Source organism: Styela clava, chromosome 12 (genome assembly GCF_964204865.1).
Source record: "Styela clava chromosome 12, kaStyClav1.hap1.2, whole genome shotgun sequence".
Lineage (NCBI taxonomy): Eukaryota > Metazoa > Chordata > Ascidiacea > Stolidobranchia > Styelidae > Styela > Styela clava.
Window position 1 is genome coordinate 19,336,284 of NC_135261.1, and position 10,265 is coordinate 19,346,548.

At 38.0% G+C, this 10,265-nt stretch overlaps 1 long non-coding RNA gene across 1 annotated transcript; it reads right to left on the bottom strand.

The window, feature by feature from the left end:
- Positions 1-3,118: 3,118 nt before the first annotated feature.
- On the bottom strand, positions 3,119-4,097 carry LOC144430567 (uncharacterized). The gene is made up of 2 exons (XR_013479611.1): positions 3,914-4,097; positions 3,119-3,554 (listed from the first exon to the last, which is right to left on the bottom strand). It is a non-coding gene; the product is annotated as an uncharacterized LOC144430567 (long non-coding RNA).
- Positions 4,098-10,265: the final 6,168 nt, after the last annotated feature.

A 10,265-nucleotide genomic window follows, 5' to 3' on the forward strand; every position in this document is an offset into this window, starting at 1 on the left:
CCTTAAGATCCAACATCAGCATCATCTCTTTCTCCCTATACTACTACATTTGATAAGCACGCGTTTTAGGGAAGTTTGATCATTCGATGAGCGAGAAAAATCCATACATTGGATTGTGCACGTGATTCATTTCTACCTGATTGAGCAAATTAGGCTCATTGACTTTTTGGTGTCCTGTTGAGTAATTAAAAAGTGCGATACTGGGTAGAAACGTATATGTATATTGAGCTGTCACTAGCTCGGGCGTTATTGATCGAATACAATTTTTTTCAAACGCTCAGTATTGCTTACTTTAGCTGATCGATTACCGTTTTCGATTTTTACGTTCGTCCTCAGCAATTCAACACACGTAATTTATAACAGTTCAGATTTGTCATTCACTCTGGATTAAGTCACAACGTTGTCCGTAAAACATCATTTTAGCAACATTTTTACTAGCGTGATCATAACAATAATCACTCCATCGTATTGAGAATACCTGTATTTGAGAATTAACATTGTCTTCGAAGAGCCGAGTATATCCGTACCCTCACAATCTTCAATCGGGTCCAGTATATTGGATTTTTACCGAGAGATATTCACGCTCATGGACATTTTCACTTTCGGATGTTTGCATCTATTGACGTTTGCTATCATAGATATTACCATCGTGATTTTTTCTCAGTCTCCAGCCTTCAAGCTGGACTAGAACAGTCGTAACATGTTTTACTTCCATTGTCCATTCCATTTCATCTGGGTATTACTGTTTGATCAAGGCAGCTTCAATAAATATACGATTTGTCAGCAAAAACTCGTCCGTTTATAAACTTATATCATGGCGGAGTGCACGTGTATGAATAATAATAACAATCGAACCTTAATGGAGTTTAGCTCTCAGAGCTAAAATGATTTCTCCGTAAGCGGGATCTCTGCCTAAAGCCTATTGGAAGTGAACGCTATGGGATGTTCAAATTTACTTACTTATTTACTTTAAAAAAATTGTTTAGGCCTACCATCTTCTGGTATTGAAAGCTGAGTTTCATTTATTGTCACAACGACCTATTCAACTTCTGGATTTCCGTATGAGCATGTCTTTATCTTATCCGACTCCACCCAGTCATGCTCTCCCCCAGTTATTGATTTGTTTCTTACCGTGAGAGTGCGAGCAAGGTTTCTCGGTTTCGAAGACAAGTCAAATCGAAAAGCCGGAATCGCCTTACTGCACCTGATCATGACCTGCGGTGTGCACTCAGCAAAGTTATTCCTGACATTGGCCAACTAGTATAACTAAAATTCCTGTTTAGATACGCGCTTCAACAACAACAAGAGTAGCATTTAGAAGCGGCCAGAGTCTTACGCAATTAACTACGAAAGCAAAATATTTGGGCTTCTTTTTTAATGTTGGCAAATGTGATTCAATGTATACATGAACTGGGTTTTCCGGCACAAAATTACATCCAACGGCGTTCTACCACTCCAAGCAAACGCTGAAGTTATTCAAAATTATCCCAAACCCAACCCCCAAGGAGCTTCAATCATTTTTGAACTTGGTATGTTACACGCTGAACTCCCAGAACCTGTACAATTCATGGCGTGCTGAACAAGCTACAACCGCAAACTTGGCAACCTCTGGTACTCTATTCTTAAACATTGAATTCTGCACAGGCTATTTTACCGCATTTGAACGAAAATTACTCGCTGCATATTCACCAATCAGAGACTTTAGCACGCACTTAAAAGACGTAGATTTCAATTCGTATGTGAAAATGAATCAAAAATCAGGGCAAATGAGACAGACAAGACAACTGGGATTTATTAGTGAATACAAAGACAATGTAAAACTCCTGTCGGGCTTAATTAAACAGGGTGACACACACGTATGCAGGATTGGTTTAACCATTAAGCACGTTCAGAAAAAAAGAGTGCACCACAGAAATTTCCGTAGACAAATCTTCAATGGGACCTCAGGGCTAAATGAGGTTATTCGAGTTGGTCAGATAACACAGACCTCAATATAGGCCCGGTTGAAATAAATCTGTGCATACTTTTTGTTCACAAGTGTCATCTGAAACGTCTCTATAAATGTTTATAGGCTTGAGCACTATTTAAAAATAATATTGCAAATTTATCATAACTTGCACGAATGGATGTTTCTCTGACCCTTGAACCCAGAACATTCTCTCTATACTTTACTATTCGAAAAATAATTGGCGATTACAATCTGGTTTGCATTCTCAAATAAAACTATATGAGCACGTGCCGCTTACAGGTTGTACCAGTCTGTCGCCAATTTTTTCGATTATTGCAACTAAAAACCAAAGCTCCCTGGAAGGCATAATGACTATTAAGTTATTTAATTTAGAACTAGTTTTTGAAAACACAAATGAAACCGACAAGTAACGCGCAAAACAATGCTTCCAACGATGCTTAGCTTGGCCGCTTCTTGAATTTGTATGCCTGTATTTACGCATAGTTGTCCTACTCATCATCCCCTATTGCTCTTTAAACTTTCCTTCTCACGGCTTGGGCGGTAATTATTGGATCAGTTACGAGAAATTTGAATTGGGCAGTTACTGCGGCATCATATTTTATCGGCTGTCAAGCGGCATGCATCTATTTATCTGAATTTTACTCCTCGCTGCTCTGGTTCAGGAAGCTATTATTATATTTTATTTAATAAAAGTTCGTCTTCTTATAAGTTTTATTAATACGAAGTCTATCGTGGACCAACAAGGCATTTAATAGTGAGAACATTTACCTTTTAGGAAGCGGTCATCGCCAGCTGCTAACATTGCATACCTTCCTTTATACATTTGGTAAAAGTCATGGTGAGTTAATAATTAAAAAGTAAAAAGTCATGGTAAGAAAATAATTAATTAATAATTTTTCATTTTATTTGACGTTTGTGTGACGTCATCTGCTGCTGAACTCAGCAAACACGGTGTCGATGACACGATGACTCTGGTAGTCTTTCGCGCCCGCGTCAATTGCGAAAATATTGTATGTCTCGTTATATCAAATCTTTTTGTAAAAAAATTTTCTATTACTTGTGTCGGTACAATATTTCATGCACGACAGAATTAAAATTGGATGTTGGAATACCATAGAGCCCTACACTTTTTTAAATATATAACATTGGTCGAGATATGAGTCTATTTATTAATATAAAAATATATAAAGTAATCGACAAAAAATAGATTCATATAGACCAAATACACATTTGCTTTTGAGAAAAGTTCTAAGCAAGTATTTAGCTGACGAGAAGTAACATTTTTTATCGCATCGCTAGCATACGGCAAATAGGAACAAAAACAAGTTAAAAATCATTGTTAAAATATTTCGGACTTCACCGACAAATGCATAAAAATTCACTGAGTTTCGTTTTCTCACAGTTCCGATTTGTGTTTCCTTTCATTGTCTTTGAGTAAATGCTTTATTCTCATTCGGATTATCGCCTCATAGTTTTTCTGGAGTTGTGCTTCGTCCTCTTCTAAATTAGTTCTCAAATTGAAAAGTCTCTTTAAAATTGAGGTCTTGCGCATTAAGAAATCCTCTTCAGAAATACTTTTTGTTTCCTAGAAAAAAATAAAAGATCGAGCTATATGAGTAGACAAAGCTCGACATCACAACGCTGACGATCGCCAGAAGTGTTGATCACGAAAAAGCGTTCGGCCGTATTCTTTCCGGGGATAACCAAAAGAGCTTTTATCCATTGCGACCTACGCTTTCAAGGTTGTTTGAAAAGAATAACAGCGAAAGTAACAGTAAATTGCCACTAAAAAGTTAGAATTGCTAAATTACTTCTTAGAACAGCAGTAAATTAAACAATTACATTCCGATAACATCTCTTAACTTACAGTAAATGATTTTGTTTTGTCGCCTGTCTACTCTAAATTAATTGATGCTTAGCATTGTAAAAAAGGCGTAGGCCTACTTTGTCAATTTCTTCAAAGTTCGCCTTCATAGTGTCATCCTCAGACATATTTTACCGCATCAACTTCGATTATTCCTATCAACAGCTAAGAATACATCTAATTTATGCTTGGCAATAACTCTACACGTCTGTATACCTCAATCGAAGCACTGATATTAAGTTAGTCACTGTGCGCAGCATATGCTGTGTCCGCGTCCATGAGTAATATCCTGAAACGGCTTACCAAGCATAAATGCTTTCAGAGCACAGTAAAATGAATAGAACGTAATGCAACAGTTAGTTATATGGTCATGCTCGATCTATCGCATGTTCGCGTTGGCATACTTTTTCAGCGACCATATTTCCGCAATTGATATGCACGCATTTAATGATTAATATCCAGTGACTCGCATATTCTCCAGTAACATTGAATCTGTAACGCAATTATTTTTTATTGTATATTTTTATACAACGGAGAAGAAAAGCTTGGAAATAGAACAGCAAGAGGTTCAACTGCCTTGTTCTTCATGACCGAAATTCCTATGGTACGTTATCGAAGCATGGTAATGCATCGAATGGTAGAAAACCAAGACAATGAAAAGTAAGGAGGGGGGGGGGCGAAGGTGGTCCGGTTTGCTAACAATTATGGCAAGGCTGTTGTTGTGAAGATAACTTCATTTATTTTCAGCCCAAGTTTTATTTAAGATTCGAAGCATCAAGTTTCGAGAAATCATATTTCGCTACATGGTCCTTTCTGTTCCACCCCTTCCCTTACCTATCCGTTATGTTACACATTTGTCAATTATATGTGCACACAGCAGATGGAGGCGAGTTGCATACTGATGCTTTTAAAGGTGACATTAACCAAAACGACAACATTCATCGCCTTCATAGTAATCGTGAGTTCGAGATGAACTTACTCACTCACTGGAGCTCCCCGGCGCTTTTCCATATCTCTCGGACTTTTGTCGATGTATTCCTATGACCTCCCGAAGCTCCATCGAAGATCTCGAGGTTTCCTCATTCCTGGCCATTTATAGAAGCTTTCGATTCTCGCAGAAGCCCGACCCTTTTCTGCATTGCGGATGACGCACAATGTAACAAAACAATTCAATTTTTAACCTTCGATCGAATAGTTTACTCTGAACTTCGCCATGGCACAAAAATAAAAACACACTGGACAAATATTCAGAAAATTGGCCAAAACTACAAATCTCTTATAACGGGATAGACCAAGGTTGTCGGCCTCGCGGGCCAAACTATTATTTTTGTATTGTTCGCGGGCCACAGTAGTGCCAAGAATAGGTAAACAGTGCAATACAAAACAAACAATTTTATTGTCCTATAACACACTGATCATAATTCATCATTTATCAAGTAAACATGTCAAAAAACCCACTAAAACGTGCAAAAATCTTACATTTAGTGTAAGATTTCAAACTCTTCATAACGAAGAAAGTGCCATATGGAAAGAATGCCGACTTATATTGTCGACACAACTTGCAGACATATCAAGCAAGCATTGTGGTATTTTCTCTCTCATATCCATGGCAGTCAAAAATCTGTTTGAATTGGTCAGCTTTCTTTTCAAACTCATGTTTACAATATAACTTACAAATAACTGAAGATTGATTACCGAATTTTACCAAATTTGAGATAAAGAAGTGCAATTACTAAATTTTCTGACATATAAGCAGCATTTTTTGTAATACTGTTTAGGCTGGTTGCAAAAAACACATGGCTGGAATTATATTGTTCGGTCATTATCAGGCATAGCCAACTTAGGCTGATAGATTCCTCATTCGATTTTTAGTTTTCTATGAAGTTTATTTTGTTAGCATATATTCCCGACCAAAAAATAGAAAGCCAGTCAATAATTTAGACTAGCCAAACACCTTATTCAATTTTGCTATTTGCTTTAGCTAGCCATAACACTATTCATTTCAGTGACATTAGTGATGTACGAGGTAACAGTATGTCAAAAGATTTATCTGGTTATTTTTATGACGAAACAGCACCAAATGTGATTTTTTGTTCATCCTCACGCAAATTCGACGCGGGCCCCAGATAATGAAGCGGCGGGTCATATGTGGCCCGCGGGTCTGTGTTTGGACCACCCTGGGATAGACTATCAAGAATGCTCTCTAATCGGGCGTGTGATAATAGTTGACTCACACGCAACAGAAGTGGAAATTATACAGACAACGAGGTGATAAATGCAGTTTACCTCATCATTCTAGGTCTTCAAAACCAAACTATAAAAACAATCCAATCAATAACGCGTTTGATACATATTACTCTGAACCTAAAAACACAGAAAACTACACCAAAATATCACCTATGTGGTGTTTATGTAACCAAAACAAACAACACAATGGACTGAAGTAATATATCGGTGAGAGTACATATGCACCCGTAAACTGAACCCAGGACATTTGCAGCTGCATAATTCTGTATAATAAATATGACATAACACTCTCTCTCACTCTGAAGTGAGTGACAAAGCAGTGACCAATAGTGTGCCCACGTTTAAACAAGAAAATTCATTAATATCAAATATAAATAATATTCATGACTGACATACTGCATTGCCCGGGACATTTACTGCAGGTGTGGTGACTCCTGTACGGCCCATGGGCCGGGGCCACGGCCCATCTAATTGAGCCACATGGGCCATGGCCAATAAAGCTATGGGCCGCGGCCCCATCAGGAAAAATTCAATTAACTTACCAAGATTTTAAAATCGCGGGATGCCACCAAATTTTTTTCTCACATAAGCCTTTATATAAAAATAAAGCAAAATACCAAGCTACAGAAAAGGATACTCCTGTAGTATGTGTACCAGGTTAGGGTTAGGACAAAATGTTGTTCAGATTTTTCACATTATATTTCTATTACGAGTTCGGGGACTGTGTTAGCCAAGTGAATAGTCCCTTTACACAACTTGATGAGCCGCGGCCCATAGCCAGATAGGCCGAGGCCCAATTCGATGGGCCGTGGCTACGGCCCATGGGCCGTAGAGGAGTTGCGAGTTAAACTTTGCATTTTCTTTGACGCCATAGAATCTGTTTCGAAGGTAGAAAAAGAGCCGTTTCGACATATCAGTGATTCGAAACGACCAGCACACTACCCACGAACACCCAAAGCACCCAAGGACAATTGCACCGCCGTACATTTGTACCGTGAGCATTTGCACCCTCGGATACGTGCACCGGCGTAAATTTGCACCCAGGTATATTTGCACTCCCAGACATACTCGCACCCACCTACATTTTTTGCACCTATGTACATTTGCACTCACAGTCATGTTCGCTCGCGAATAACTGTGCTTCAGACAAATTTTAATTACTAAGCATAATGACATATTGGAAATGGATACAGATTACAAATTTCAAGTAGCCCATATTTTTGGTTCGGCGGTTGCGTTTTTACTGTCTTTCAAGATATAATCCTATCCCACTTTTGTCGGTCATTTTCATTGAACGAAATAACGCAAACGTAGACGAATTTGGTTAATATACCATGGCAATGAAAACTGGTCATAACTAAATTCATCACGCTTCGAGAATAAATATTAGAAACGGGGACACTAATGAGCGAGAAACGACCTCCACATAGCGCAAGCAGATTTATTTACAGCAGTGGTCGGAAACCCATGGCCCGCGAGCCATATATGGCTCTTTTGGTGACGGCAAATGGCTCCCAGAAAAATCTAATATTCCAAGTCTAAGTTTATTTTTGTTACGAGATTTCAAACTCTTTTATAGCCAAATATTGCAGAAATTGCCAATACGTTTGAGAACGCGCGTCTAGCGCATGCCTATGTTATATAAGAGAATTACCAGACAGGCATTGGGACAAAACTAGGGGATTCTGAAACGTATTTTGTGACATCACAAAGCCATAGCGTCGTAGAGCAATAGAGAAAAGCTTTTCATCCGTCTGTACGCACTGGTTACCATATTTGTCAGATCGGACTATTTGTTGTTAGATCGGACTAGCAAAGCTAGTTTTTAAAATACTACGGAGTTGCCTAAACGAAAGAAGGGTGATGAGCAGGCTTGACCATGGGACATATTTTTTGTCCCATTCCCATCCCATAGCAATTATGCCTGTCCCATCCCATCACATGGGATTCCCATTGGAAAAAATTCAACAAAAATTGTTAAATTTCGGTTTAGCGTCTACTAAACAACTATCAGGACTACATGACCTGATAAAGTGAAGAAATGCTATATGGCTCGCACGGAAGTGTAATTAAAAATATGTACTTTTATGGCTCTTTTGACCAAAAAGGTTTCCGACCGGAAATACTGAGTATGATAGTATATTTCATGGTGTCGGAAAACTCGAAGGATACCAGTTAAAGCTGAACATCGATGAATCTGTGGATCCAGTACATCAAAAACACAGAAGAGTACCATTTAAAACCAGAGCTAAAGTGGAAAAAGCAATTAAAGAGCTATATGAGAATGATATCTGTGAAGATGTGGATAATACACCAACTCCGTAGGTATCTCCTATAGTTGTGGTACCTAAATCCAGTAATCCTGATAATATCCAGATCAGCAGTCGGCTACCTTCCCGGAACGTTTTCCATATTTTTGGGCGAAGCCATGACTGGCACATCATGTTTGTAATGCAACTAAATAATCCTATTTGACTATTTTGCGACGTTAATTCTAGCCTTATATTATCGATTCTTAACCTGGGTGCAATCGAAGCCCTGGGGTTCGGTAGAGCTTTTCCAGAGGTTCAGCGAAAGAACTCTGGAACAGTTTTATACAATGTAAAAATAAATTTATAGTTCACCACAGACTAAATAGTTTACTATATGTACTTTCACAAAGAAATAAGTCTTAGCTATTCCCCCATAGTTCTAACGCTTTAATCGAAACGCTATACATAACTCATACTCCAATAAGTGGGGAACTGGGGATGTCTGTGGACACTTCCCAGTCGTATTGGAAGTTTAGCCGATGCTTTAGAGCAGGGTTCGGCAATCTATGGCCCACGGGCCAGGTCCGGCCCGCGGAACAATATAATCCGGCCCGCGACGCTTCACTGAATTATATTAACAAAACAACTGTATTGACGATTATATTTCTTACGTAACAGAATTTGTTTTGAGACACTAAATTATATTATATCCTAAAAAGTATATAATTCACAATCACTCGTTTAATGATAAATGAATTGATTATAATTATCCTTAGACAAATGACAACAGAACGTGAAAAAGTTGATGCTGATTGCAAATGGTTTAATGGCGCAGAAAATATTCAAATCATCAGTTTTCGCGCGCTGCTTGAAATTTAACTGAAATCTGTGTGAAAAAACGTGATTCATTGGTCATTCCCTCGGTTTTTAACTTTATAAAAATATGTGCGGCACGCGACTTGCAACTTCAATTTTGGCCTGCGAACGACAAAAGCTTGCCCACCCCCACTTTAGAGTCTAAAGTTTAGACAAACTCCTATGGGCTCTAACACTTTCACGTGATTCCACATACCTTGCGAAACTCATCGATGCCACCCCATAACTCAACGTAGGGACGCCTCAACGTAGCTTCCGAAGTGTCAAATATACCGTTAGTTGCAGTGCACTCAACCCATTTACTGCTCCCGTCCCACGTCTAAAAAACAAAAACAATTTCACCAGTGATTTTATTACACCCCACGTAAAATACATAAATGGAGACAATATACATAAATTTAATTGTAAGTGCACAGAGCAATCATTGGAATGAGAATTTAGCAGCACGTCAAGCCGTAAGCACAACAATATAAAATTAAACTTACAGCAGTACTGAATATATATGAATCAATGTTACAGATAAACTGTTTAATAAATTTTGAAAGCATTCTTTAGATAAACTACAATTTTCCATCTTTATTTTTTCGTTCAATGTGTGACGCGTAAGATTTGGTATAAAAATTGTCAAAATAGATATATATTTTATAATTGCAAATTATATACATCCACATTTCACAATACTACCGTACATGAAATACAAGAGAGCTACGCACAAATATATGGACACGTTAGACCAGAGCGAATCAGTCCTTACCGGTACCCTTTGACGCTACCGGTACCCTCAAAAAAGTTCTGAATTTCCAGTAGCAAGAATTTTGCAGAATCAAAACGTACTGCCAGTCATGACACTGACTAAAATCCGTGTTCCCATGGATAAAAAATAATACAGCAAAATTTTAGACGAAATATCAAATTTCATAGAATTCACGCAAAATTTTGAAATAAATAAAAGTAATAGCCTTCTAGCAAAAAAATTAATATGGCAATCCATTTATCAACTGATTAAATGATTCATTACACAGTACCACATTGAAATATATGTGAATAGGTTATTTAG